This window comes from Rhinopithecus bieti, unplaced genomic scaffold (genome assembly GCF_001698545.2).
Source record: "Rhinopithecus bieti isolate Rb0 unplaced genomic scaffold, ASM169854v2 scaffold_14454, whole genome shotgun sequence".
Taxonomy (NCBI): domain Eukaryota; kingdom Metazoa; phylum Chordata; class Mammalia; order Primates; family Cercopithecidae; genus Rhinopithecus; species Rhinopithecus bieti.
In genome coordinates, this window is record NW_016808228.1 from 1,927,979 (window position 1) to 1,941,784 (window position 13,806).

General features: G+C 45.0%; 1 protein-coding gene across 1 annotated transcript in view; it reads left to right on the top strand.

The window, feature by feature from the left end:
- The first annotated feature begins 1,317 nt into the window (after window positions 1-1,317).
- The window catches only part of MAPK6 (mitogen-activated protein kinase 6), a 49,217-nt gene continuing 36,728 nt past the window's right edge, over window positions 1,318-13,806 (top strand). The window contains 1 exon segment of the mRNA XM_017886149.1: window positions 1,318-1,490. The gene's annotated coding sequence lies outside the window, so the exon portion shown is untranslated.

The following is a 13,806-nucleotide window of genomic DNA, read 5'->3' on the forward strand; positions in this document are numbered from 1 at the left end:
GGTTGCAATAAGTCTCCCCTTTCTTTTGGTTTTATTCACTCATCACCTCTTCTTCACATCTGGTACTCAGCTGACGTTGTTTTAAATATTAAAAAATATAAAGCATTCGAGCTCACCCCAACCACTTAACTTCGTTACTCTGTGATTTTTTTTTTTTTGAGACGGAGTGTCACGCTTTCGCCCAGGCTGGAGTGTAGTAGCACGATCTCAGCTAACGGCAAGCCTCAGCGGGGTTCAAGCGATTCTCCTGCCTCAGCGTCCCGAGTAGCTGGGATTACAGATGTGAGCCACCACACCTGGCTAGTTTTGTATTTTAGTGGAGACGGGGCTTTCACCATGTTGGCCGTGCTGGTCTCGAACTCCTGGCCTCAGGTGATCTGACCGCCTGGGCCTCCCAAAGTGCTAGGATTACAGGCGTGTACCATCACGCCCGGCCCTTTGTGATTTTTTTGAAGTCGTCTTTGCCTCACTCTTGAAGATGCCCATAATAATGGCTATGGGGCTGTTGTATGGTTCTCATCGAGATGGTGATGAAGTCATTGAAAAAATATGCTGACCTGCGTCTCTAATTTCATAAATACTTAAATTTCACATAAACACTGGAAAGGCTCCTTGGACTCAATAAGCCATTAAAAGTAATGTAAGTTTGCTTTTAGCCAAGAAGTGGGCCCAAGAAGGTACCCATCCACCTTTCTACGTTTCACAGTGCATCCCTTTCCAAATCCAAATTATCCTATCCCAGTTCCTACAACAAGGCTTCCCAGTCTTTGCTCACACTGTTCCCTCGGCAGAAACACTCTCCCCTTCACCTCCTGGTTACACCCGCTCCTCCAAGATCCAGCTGAAAGGCCACCCGTGGCGACCTCTCCTAAAAGCCTTCCTCCATACTCTGGCAGAATGAATGACCTTAGTACTTGGCCTCGGACGCGTCTGCCTTGTGCGCGGGCTGCCGCCTCCCAGCCTAATCCATCTTGAGGTCCAGCCTTCCTGGAGACTGAGGCCTCTTCCTCTCGGATTGCCCAGTGCTCTGCACGTAGTAGGTGCTTAGTAAACGCTCGCACTGGGTTTGGTCACATTGTTCCCTTAATGCCGGGGCAGGTAGCGGAGCAGAGACGGCCCGACTGTCTTCCTCCTCGCCCGCCCGCAGGCAAAGCCCCCTGAGACGCAGGACTAGCCGCGTGCCTTTCCCACCGCCCCCGCGGCGCGCGCAGCCTAGTCACGGGCGCTGGAAATTCCTGCGCGTGCGGGCGCGCTGGGCAGGGCGGGGGCGGGAGAACCCGTGGAGTGAGCCTGTGACGTGAGGGGGCGTGGCACGGCGAGGCTCCGCCCCCTCTCCCTCGCCCTCTCTCGCGGGTCGGGGTTACATGGCGGCGACTGCGGCAAAGCGAGAGCCTCGGAGACGCCGCTGCTGCCAGCACAGCCGGAGACCTGAGCCGACACTGGGGGCTGTCCGCGGGCCCCGCACTCTCTCGATGAGTCGGAGAAGTCCCGTGAGTGTGTGTGTGTACGTGTGCGGGGTGCGCCGGCGGGGAGGCTCGGGAGGGCGCCGCGGCGGGCCCGGCGGCGGCGGAGCCGGCTCCCTCCTCCATTGTGTGTGACCCTCCGGCGGCTGCCGCTCAACAAAGGCGCTTTTGTTTGGTCTGTCGCCCGCCCCCACATGCCTCGCCCGCCTGCCGCCCTCTCGGCTGGCGGCCGCGTCGCGCGCCGGCGGGGCGGCGGGCCCGGGGTCCGCGTGGGGCCCGCGAGGCGGCCAGTGGGCCCTCCCACCCGCCCTGCCGGGCTGCGCCCGTTCCTTGGCACCGCACGCCGGCTGCCGCCCAGCCACCTGCGCCCGGCTCCGCGGGTTCGAAACCCAGCCGGACCGTAGGGCGGGCGAGCGAGGGGCGGCGGCCCGGGGAACATGAGGTGGCGTGGAGTCTCGCCTTCCTGGCACTCTGCCCTTCGAAATGCTCCCGTGTCTCCTCCCCCGTCCCACCCGGTGACTCGGCCTCAGCTGACTCCGGCCGGGCAAAGTCTCCAGTGGCGTAGCGCGCAGCGCTCACCCGGCTCGCCTCAGAGCCCTGAAGTCCGCCCAAGTTTTGAGTCTAGCCATGAATGAGGTACTGAAAACTCGGAGACGAAATTCCTAATTTCCTCCCCCGGCCCTGCAGTCTTGCCTTAGCTTCTTTCGGGACCTTAAGTGGTGTTCTGTGAAAGTGCCCAAATGAAAGCTTGTTTTGTCGGTTCACCAAAAAGGGCCTTGTCGCTTTGCTGTGCATTTTAGTCCGCCTTGTGAGTTGTGTCGAAAAGTAAAGGTGTTTTGGCAACCTTTTGTTTATTGACGAGTGTAGGACCCAACCGGTTCAGGTGTTACGGGGGAGCTCTGTGCAGCAGGAGCTTCTCGATTCCTTTCCTGTTTTATTTTTTCTTTTTCTGGTTCATTGGAAAAGGTCCAGTGAAAGGGACTGGAGAGTTGGAATTAGAAGCCTACTTGTATTAACGGCGTAATTCATGTTCATTGCTAAAGATGCAGTCTCAGTAATGACTTTATTTTAACGGATACAGATGATTTGTCGAGGGGAAAAATTAACACGCCGTACAATGAAGAGCAAGCAGCTTCAGAGTAATTTTCTGATGACTGATTCTTCTAGCCTGTCTCTTACAGTTTCAATTGGGCATGTCCTCTCTCTTTGACGCTGGAAAACTGAGATGGAAAGAATGATCTGACCAGAAGAATGTAGGGTCCAAACAGGGCCTGGCCCTGAAATCAGGAATTTCTTCATAGAAATGTCAGATTGTAATTTTTAAAAAATAATTTTGAATTGGGTGAAAGAAACTTTGTCTTTAGATAGTAATTGTTCAAACATGTTTATGAAGTGTTTGCTACGTGCCAGGGAGTGTAAAGTCTTTACCTCATTTATTAAGAATTGCCTTGTTAAGCTTGTCAAATTATTTATTGATGTCCTGAATTCAGTAATTACAGTTAATCTAAAAAATATGCCAGATTTGAGCAGAACATATTTGATCACCTAGGTATTACTGTTCAGAAGAAAACACTGGAAAACGGAGAATATTTTAGGAAAAACTTCGTATATGAGGATATTTTGGAATTCTGTTATTTGCAAAAGAGCATTAGAAGTAGTCGTTGGCTACTTTGTGATTAAAAAATCCAGAGAAGAGTGATCTGAAGTAAGTTAATTTTGCGATTAAAAAAATGCACACATTCTAAAGACAAATGTTAGCACTAAAAATGTTGCAGTGCTTTACATAAATTCATTTAAAGCATCGTGAGAAACATAACTGACAAAATAGTAAGGTTTGCTGACTCAGGGTGCTTTGCTGAAGGGGATGGGGTCGGGTAGGAGGAAGCTTACAAGTGCTGCTGCAAGTTTTGAGTTGGATGATGACTCATGCTGCCCACGGACTGCTACGTGGCTTTTTTTTTTATTGTATTTTTTTTTTTAAATGATAGGCTAAAATGTTCCTGTCCACATTGAAATTCTCTCTCATTTTTTTCTGAAGAGGAACAGCAGTTTCTATAAAGTAATGGCTTCTTAAATTGCATTTTAAAAGGATATCGTATACCCTACAGGTGGAATTGTGTAACGTTTGCTGAGAGGAAAGGTAAAACCAATTGCTGGTCAGGTGCTGAAATTAAATGTTTGATACTAGCAGGTTTTTGGCTACTGCTGAGAGAGATTTGTTACAAGTTATTTATAAAGGACAGATAGTACTTTTATGGTGTCATTAGAAATTGACCTTATGTTTTTATTGGTTATGTGAGTTATCTTTAATATTTAATCAGATATGGCTCTGAATATGAATGTTTCACTCTCATGGAATTATTAAAACATGATTATATGTTGTGCTTTGTGATTTATGTGAATTTTCTGTTTTAATAAAGACAATTTGAAATAGGTATTAGGCACTATTTTCTTTTCTTTTTTTAAGATAAGCTGAATGTACACTTCCAAATTTAAAACTTTAAGTTGAAACTTGGTAATAAGATAAATCTTTTGACTGATTTTAAAACAGGCAATGTTTAGCAAGTTGGCTTAAAATAAGATTGAGAGGGGGAAAAAGATTGAGAATGGCAGTTTAAGAGTGGGGCTGGGTGCAGTGGCTCACACCTGTAATCCCAGCACTTTAGGATTCCGCTGAGGTGGAAGGATCGCTTGAGGCCAGGAGTTCAAGACCAATATGGGCAACATAACAAACCCTGTCTCAATTTTTAAAATAAAAGAAAATTTCCCACCCATCCTCTAGTTTTTCTGTGTATACCATTTAATTTTCCAAAGGGATTTGAGGAGTTTGTGGACAGTAAAGTGTTTGTTGTTGTTGTTTTTGTGAGACAGGGTCTTGCTCTGTCACCCAGGCTGGAGTGCAATGGTACAATCACTGTTCACTGCAACCTCTACTTCCTGGGCTCAGGTGATCTCCTGCCTCAGCCTCCTGAGTCCCTGGGACTACAGCTGTGTGCGACCATGCCTGGCTAGTTTTTGTATTTTTTGTAGAGATGAGTTTTCACTATGTTGCCCAGGCTGTTCTTGAACTCTTGGGCTCAATCAATCTGCCTGCTTCAGCCTTCCAAAGTGTTGGGATTTCAGGCGTGAGCCCCTGCTCTCGGCCCGTAAAATGTATTGTTAATGTGAATTAAATTTTTGGAACTATTTTGGACGAGTATTGCGTGCTTTATATCTAGAGGATTTTTAAATAAAGCTTAATTCAAACTTTAAAAAAAATTTTCTAGTAAACATAAAAATACAAATATAAAGTATTGAAAATTTTCAGAGCATCATATTACTTAGAGGTTTAACACATTTCCGGCATTGTTTTCAAATATAGGTAATTAGCTGTAGTGCATAATTCAGAGTTTAAAAACAAACTGAAGCCAGGGCGGTGGCTAACGCTTGTAATCCCAGCACTTTGGGAGGCTGAGGCGAGACTCCAAAAAACAAACAAACAAACAAAAACTGGGTATCTTAGCTTGCTTCCTATCTCCAAGGTACTGTTTTATGAAATGCTGAGCCTTCTCACCACTGCTATCCAATTCCTTGTTACTTTTGAACCATTTGAACCTTGTGTTACTCTAGGTCCCCTGTTAAAATGGAAAGAAGATGCCTCAGAAGTAAATTCTGTGTGGCATTGTTGGCTGCCTTCATTAGTTCCTTCAGCCTGTTTTGTGGGTTGTTACATTACACTACAACCTGCCTGTGGTATGGGAATTTTGCTCATTTTTATTGCTGAGAACCTTGACTGAGACTTTAAGAAAGCAACTTCAATGTTACTGTAATTAATGGCATTTTCCAGGGGTTGCTTTCATGTGAAGCTGATGCTTTTAAGGTGACAGTGATGTGGGCCAAGTCCAGCACTGGTTTTTTTCATCTCCATCAACTGCCTATTTGGAAAATACTGTGTGGCTGTCTGATAGAGTTGGTTTTTTTTATTTGTTTGTTTTTTGTTTTGAGACGAGTCTCACTCTGCCGCCAGGCTGGAGCGCAGTGGTGCCATCTCGGCTCACTGCAACCTCTGCCTCCCACATTCAAGTGATTCTTCAGCTTCGGCCTCCTGAGTAGCTGGGACTTCAGGCACACACCACCATGCCCAGCTAATTTTTGTATTTTATTTTTATTTTTTTAGTAGAGACGGGGTTTCATTATGTTGGCCAGGATGGTCTCGCTCTCTTGACCTGATCCACCTGCCTGGGCCTCCCAAAGTGCTGGGATTACAGGCGTGAGCCACTGCGCCCGGCCCATAGAGTTCTAAAAGCTTTGTCTTTTATACATGTCAGTCTTCTAAGTCCATTTCTAAAAACTTGTTCAGAGATTGAATGTTTATATAGCAAATAAAATTTTCCAATTGATTTTCATTAAATTTGTTTTTTTTTTTTTTTTTTTTTGAGACGGAGTCTCGCTCTGTCACCCAGGCTGGAGTGCACTGGCCAGATCTCAGCTCACTGCAAACTCCGCCTCCCGGGTTCACGCCATTCGCCTGCCTCAGCATCCCGAGTAGCTGGGAATACAGGCGCCCGCCACCTCGCCCGGCTAGTTTTTTGTATTTTTTAGTAGAGACGGGGTTTCACCGTGTTAGCCAGGATGGTCTCGATCTCCTGACCTTGTGATCCGCTCGCCTCGGCCTCCCATAGTGCTGGGATTACAGGCTTGAGCCACCGCGCCCGGCCAATTTGGTATTTTTTTCACAGAAAAAAAATGGTATCATAAAACTTGTTTTTAGAATCCTAGCATTTACCTCAGAAAAGTCTGCCTCTGCAGAGAGTACAAATCTATATGTATTTAATTCTGTACGATCATAAAACTTTAAAAATATTACTGTTTTGGAGGTGTCATGGACATTATCTTGCTTCATTCATGTACATCATTTGACAGTTAAGGAAACTGAGGCCTGGAGAGATCTAAGACCTTGGTACTGAAAGTGTGATTTCTGGACCAACAGTATTAGCATCACCTGCGAACTTGTTAGAAGTTAGAATCTTGACCTCATCTCAGTCCTACTGAATTAGAATCTTAGAATCTACATTTTTTTTGTAAATAAGAGGCACAATCTTGCCCTGTTGCCCAGTTTGGATCAGAGTGTAGTGGTGTGATCATAACGCACTGCCACCTGGAACTCCTGGACTCAAGTAATACTCTCACCTCAGTAGCTGGAATACAGGTGTGTGCCATCATACACTGCCTTTTTTTTTTTTTTTTTTTTTTTTTTTAAGGAGTGGAGTCTCGCTGTGTTGCCCATTCTGTTCTCAAACTCCTGGCCTTCTACCATGCTGGGAAGAACCTACATTTTAACAAGATTTTCAAGTCATTCAGTGCACATTCAGTTTAAGAAGCACTGCTTAATGATGCATACACCTGGGCAGTATAGTGAGACCCTGTCTCTACAAAATAAAATGAGCCAGTTGTGGTGTGCATGCCTGTAGTCCCAGCTACTTTAGAGGCTGAGATGAGAGGATTGCTTGAGCCCAGGAGGTTGAGGCTGCAGTGAGCCCTGATCGCACCACTGCGTTCCAGCCGGGGCAACAGCAAGAGACCCTGTCTCAAAAAATACGTAAATAAATAAAAATTAAAATGATGCATACATGGTTGTTCAGCTCGTTAGTCTTCTGAGTTGCTCTTTCCACTGACCCTTCTGAAAAAAGTCAAATGGAAAATGTAGAAGCTAATCACTGCCCAGTTGAACTTTCTATGATGATAGATGTGTTCTCTGCTATCCAGTGAGGTAGCCATTGGCCATGTGTGACTGTTGAATACTTGACGAGCAAGTAGTGCACTTGAGGAATTGAATTTTTTATTTAATTTTAGTTACTTTAAATAGTTGGACGTAGTTGGTGGTTACATGGACAACACAGATCTAGATGATCTTTGCCCACTCTAAAATCTAAGTTGTAATTTAATAATGGGTTAGACTCAGTTTAATAATTGTTTTCTCCTAATGTACAAATTGGAGAGAGGGTATGTTGACTTAGTTTTTCTAATATGCTCAGATATTATTTTAGTATGTATTATAAAACAGTGCTGATTTTCTAATTGATACATCTGTATTCAATAAAGTAGATAACCTAAGTTGTAAGGAAGTCCATTCCTTCCCATCTTAATAGGTATTTTCACTTGTATTTTTTAAAAATGGCTATTATTTGCTTCGTTATTCTGTGGAAAGCATTGACAGGATAGTTTTTGCCTCTGGCCTAGTATCTCTAGGCTTGTTGGCACTTGTTGGTAACTTCCAGATTGATCTGCTGTTTATGTTAATTCCAGGTGCAGAAACAGAGTGGTTCTTAACCTCCCACCTTTTTTTTTTTTTTTTTTTTTTGAGAGGGAGTTTTGCTGTTACTGCCCAGGCTGGAGTGCAATGGCCTGATCTTCACTCACTGCAACCTCCGCTTCCTGGGTTCAAGTGATTCTTATGCCTCAGCCTCCCAAGTAGCTGGGATTATAGGCATGCGCCACCACGCCCAGCTAATTTTTTATGTTTAGTAGAGATGGGGTTTCAACCATGTTTGAAGTAGATAAAGTAACCTAACCTCAGGTGATCCACCCGTCTCGGCCTCCCAAAGTGCAGGGATTACAGGCGTGAGCCACCATGCCTGGCCTTAACCTCCCACCATATGCAATGGGAAAATTCTAACCCTATAGTCACAGGCCTATGTCCAAATCCCGGCGTTTACTGTGTGTGTAATTTCATGAAGTTGCTTTTCTTAGAGCGTCATTGTTCTTGTTTATAAAATGATATTTACAAGACTGTAGTTAGAGAAGAGAGAAATAATTTGTCATTTAGAAAATGCCTGTCATGGCTGGGTGCGGTGGCTCACGCCTGTAATCCCAGCACTTTGGGAGGCCGAGGTGGGCGGATCACAAAGTCAGGAGTTCTAGACTAGCCTGGCCAACATGGTGAAAACCCATCCCTACTAAAAATACAAAAAATTAGCCAAGTGTGGTGGTGCATGCCTGTACTCCCAGCTACTCTGAAGGCTGAGGGAGGAGAATCACTTGAACCCAGGAGGTAGAGGTTGCTTTGAGCCAAGATCGCACCATTGCACTCCAGCCTGGGCGACAGAGCGAGACTCCATCTTGAGAAAAGAAAAAAGAAAATGGCTGTCACGGCCGGGCACCGTGGCTCACACCTGTAATCCCAGGACTTTGGGAGGCCGAGGCGGGCAGATGACAAGGTCAGGAGTTCAAGACCAGCCTGGCCAGCATGGTGAAACCCCATCTCTAATAAAAATACAAAAGAGCTGGCCATAGTGGTGGGTGCCTGTAATCCCAGCTACTCAGGAGGCTGAGGCAGGAGAATTGCTTGAACCCAGTAGGGGGAGTTTGCAGCAAGCTGAGATCGTGTCACTGCACTGTAGCCTCGGCAACAGAGCGAGACTCCTTCTCAAAAAAAAAAAAAAAAATTAGAAAATGCCTGTCACATAATAGGTCCTTAGTAGATATGAGTTACCTACCCTCCCCCCTCCTGCTTGGATTTTATAGCCCTCTGTAATTGAGTTATATGCTTAAGATACGAATCAGTCTTAACACATATTTTGAGTCTTTGTCTCTACCAGTTACTGTAATTTCATGCCTTGCTTCATTCATGTTGTATCCCATGTAGATTTCGCCACTTGTGCTCGGGACTTCTTCTCTTGACTTTTTTTTAATCTTAATTTTTTTGTGTGTGTAGATGGGGTCTCCCTCTGTTGCCCAGGCTGGACTCAAGCAGTCATCCTGCCTCGGCCTCAAAAAGTGCTGGGTTTACAGGCATGAGCCACTCTGCTCAGTCTGTTGATTTCTCCTTATTTCTGTATTTATCGTTTTTTGAGATGGAGTCTCACTCTGTTGGCCAGGTTGGAGTGCAGTGGCATGATCTCGGCTCGCTGCAGCCTCCACCTCCCAGGTTCAAGTGATTCTTCTGCCTCAGCCTCTTGAGTAGTTGGGACTACAGGTGCCCACCACCACGCCCGGCTAATTTTTGTATTTTTAATAGAGATGAGGATTCGTCTCTATGTTGGCCAGGCTGGTCTTGAACTACTGACCTCAAGTGATTTGTCCACCTTGGCCTCCCAAAGTGCTGGGATTGCAGGTGTGAGCCACCACACCCTGTCAGCCTGTTGACTTCTTCTTTTTTTTTTTTTTTTTTGAGACGGAGTCTTGCTCTGTTGCCGGGGCTGGAGTGCAGGGGCTGGAGTGCAGTGGCCGGATCTCAGCTCACTGCAAGCTCCGCCTCCCGGGTTCACGCCATTCTCCTGCCTCAGCCTCCGGAGTAGCTGGGACTACAGGCGCCTGCCACCTCGCCCGGCTAGTTTTTTGTATTTTTAGTAGAGACGGGGTTTCACCGGGTTAGCCAGGATGGTCTTGATCTCCTGACCTCATGATCCGCCTGTGTCGGCCTCCCAAAGTGCTGGGATTACAGGCTTGAGCCACCGCGCGCGGCTGCCTGTTGACTTCTTAAGGACTTACCTCGTTCTTGCCTGCATCATGAATTTTTCCCTTTCTGGATCATCTTTGTTAGTATACAGATGTGCTTTAGAACTGTACTGTCCAGTATAGTAGCTACTAACCAGTAGTGCTTTCTGCAATGAAATGTGTGACTGTTAAAAGAAAAATTTTAAAAATTTAGTTCCTCAGTGATGCTAGCCATATTTCAGTTGTTCAGTAGCCATATTTGGCTAATGGCTACTTTATTGGACAGTGCAGATATAGAACATCCCTATCATTGCAGACAGCACTATTGGACAGCAGCTCTAAATGAGGCTTCCTTCTTTATAAGCCCTCTCCCCATTCCACATTATTCTCTAGCTACAGCCTCATTTCTCTGATTCTCCTCCAAACCAGTTTTCAAAAGTTGTCATTTTGTGCTCTCTCTACTTTCCTTTGCTTCTCAGCCTACTACAGATTGGCCTCCATTCTTACCATTAAAACTACTCTAATCAAGGTTACCAGTGGTTTCTATTTACTAAATTCGTCTTACAGGCTCTCGTAGGAGCGTTCAATGTAGTTGACCACTGTTTTCTGCCTGTTAATCAACTTCTCATTTTATGAGACATATGTTTTTGTTTTCCTTCACTTTACTCCTTGTTATACTGTATTTTTTTTTTTTTCTGAGACGGAGTCTAGGTGTCATCCAGGCTGGAGTGCAGTGGTGCAGTGTCGGCTCACTGCAACTGCCCCCTGCTGGGTTCAAGTGATTCTCCTGCCTCTCAGCCTCCCCAGTAGCTGGGATAACAGGCGCACACCACCACACCTGGCTAATTTTTGTAGTTTTAGTAGAGATGGGGTTTTACCATGTTGGTCCAGCTGGTCTTGGAACTCCTGACCTCAGGTGATCCACTGACCTTGGCCTCCCAAAGTGCTGGGATTACAGGTGTGAGCCATTGCACCTGGCCTTTTTTTTTTTTTTTTTTTTTTTTTTAAACAGGCTTCTCTCCTTTACCTACATCTAAGTATTGGCATACCTAAGACAGGATAAAACTCCTGGGTTTTTTTTTCACCCTCTTTTTCTAAATTCATTCCCTAGGTGGTCTCATTCAACTCATTGTTTTAAATGCCATTTATATGTGAATCATTCTCATATTTATGTTTCTAGTTTAGACTTCTTGCCTGAGTTCCAGACATATTATCCAACTGCGTTGCTAGACATTACCACTTAGTAACCTAGTAGGCAGTTGTCTAAATATACCTCACATGTCCAAAATAGAACTCTCTTCCATAATATTATTCCAGTCTTTCCCTCTTCCGTAACTGGCACCTAGGAGTTATCCTTGAATCCTGTTTTTCCCTTATCCCTATAGCTAATCCATCATCAAGTTCTTTTGGACTCCAGAATGTCACTTAAATCTATTTATTCAATGATCTGTTTTACATCTTTGTTTCTACCACCCTAGTCTCAGCCCTCATTATGTCACCTGGCTTACTGAAATAGCTCTTAACTGGTCTTTGCTTTCACTCAGCTACCTTGTTCAGACATTCTTTCTCCCGGTAACAAGAATCTGCTTTCAAAAATGTAAATGAAATAATGTAGATTGCCTGCTTAAAGTGGTTTCCTAGTTTTTCTTTGGTCTTAGTTATGAGATTCAGAATCCTGCCTCCTGTGTTCTTCCTATCTTATTGCTACCTCCTTTCCTATGCCCTTTGCTGGAGATGCTGTGGCTACACTGGCATTTCTTTTGCTCCAAAATGCCAAGTTTTGTCCCGCCTTAGGTTGTTCAATTTGTTGTTTCCTCTGTTGGAAATGCCCTTCTCCCATCTCTTAGCAATGCTGGTAGCTTCTTACTCAGGTTTCAGCTCCTCAGAGGGCCATTTCCCAGCTACTAGGCCAAATCTGAATTTGTTGATTAGCTAACTTGTTTGTTGATCTCTCCTTACTAGATTGCAAGCTCTTTGGAAGCAGAATAACCTTGTCTGTCTTATTCTCTACTGTATTGTCATACAGTGCCTTTCACATGCTAAGTGCTCAGTAAATTTTTGTGGACTGTATAAAATGATTCCTTTAAATCTCGGAAGCGAAAAACTGCATTAATAATTGCATTGTACCCAGTGTAACGTGATTCTGGACTGGGTCCTTTACGTCCCAAGTATATGATTGGGATTATTGCAGAAACTTAAATGGGGTCTGATTATTAGATGGTAGTACTATACCAGCATTAATTTCCTGATTTTGATGATTGAATTTTAGTTATGCAGAAGAAGGATTTTTTTTTTTTTTGAGACAGAGTCTCAGTCTGTTGCCCAGGATGAAGGAGTACAGTGGTGCAATCTCAGCTCACTGCAACCTGCGCTTCCCAGGTTCAAACAATTCTCCTGCCTCAGCCTGCGGAGTAGCTGGGACTACAGGCCTGTGCTACCATGCCCAGCTAATTTTTTTTTTTTTTTTTTTTGAGACAGGCTCTCACTCTGTTACCCAGGCTGGCGTACAGTGGCGCAATCTCGGCTGACTGCAGTCTCTGCCTCCTGGGTTCAGGCAGTTCTCATGCCTCAGCCTCCCGAGTGGCTGGGATTACAGGCGCCACCTTGCCCGGCTCATTTTTTTGTATTTTTAGTAGAGACAGGGTTTCACCGTGTTGGTCGGACTGGTCTTGAACTCTTGACCTCAAAGGATCCACCCACCTTGGCCTCCCAAAGTGCTGGGATTACAAATGTGAGCCACCACCCCTGGCCTTAATTTTTGTATTTTTAGTAGAGAGACAGGGTTTCCCCCTGTTGGCCAGGCTGGTCTCAAACTCCTGATGTCAAGGGATCCGCCCACCTTGTCCTCCCAATGTGCCAGGATTACAGGTATGAGCCGCTGCGCCCAGCCAGAAGGTCTTTGTCTATAGGAAATATACTCTACTCAAAGGGTTGGGGAGTGAAGGGAGATATATACTAGTCAATAAAAAAAAGGTACAGTGAGAGATCTTGGAATTTGGTTTACAAACCTGGTTCAAATCCTGGCTCTCTCATTTATGTGTGATCTTGAATGTATTTTTTAAATTCTCTAAAATAAAGATTATAATATTTATTTTGCCTATTGAGAGGATTTAGTGTAAGGGTGTATGTCCAACACAATGCTTCACACACAATACAGTCTCAATAAAACCTTGCTTATATTCTTTTAAAATTCAAATATTAAAAAAGGTTGACCAGGCGTGGTGGTTCACGCCTGTAATCTCAGCACTTTGGGAAGCCCAGGTGGGACGTTTGCTTGAGCCCAGGAGTTCAAGACTAGCTTAGGCAATATTGTGAAACCTTGTCTCTACCAAGATAATAAAAAAATTGAGCCAGGCAGGGCTGCTCGCACCGTGGTCATAGCTACTCAAAAGGCTGAGGTGGTCCACCCACCTTGAGCACTGGTGGCGGAGGTTGCAATGAGTCATGTTCATGCCACTGCATGCACTTCAGCCTGGGCGAGCAAGACCCTGTCTCAAGATATAAATAAAATAAAAATTTCAACATTTTATTTTCACGTTCAGTGCTATGACTTCCTTTATAATATGAACAAATAATTTTTTTTTTTGTTGAGACGGAGTCTTGCTCTGTCACCTGGGCTGGAGTGCAGTGGCGCGATCTTGGCTCACTGCAAGCTCTGCCTCCCGGGTTCACGCCATTCTCCTGCCTCAGCCTCCCAAGTAGCTGGGACTACAGGCGCCCACCACCATGCCTGGTTAATTTTTTGTATTTTTAGTAGAGATGGAGTTTCACTGTGTTAGCCAGGATGGTCTTGATCTCCTGGCCTCATAATCCACCTGCCTCGGCCTCCCAAAGTGCTGGCATTACAGGTGTGAGCCACCGTGCCCAGCCCAATAATTTTTAATTTTTAAGTGTTTTTTTTTTTTTTTTTTTTTGAGACAGAGTCTTG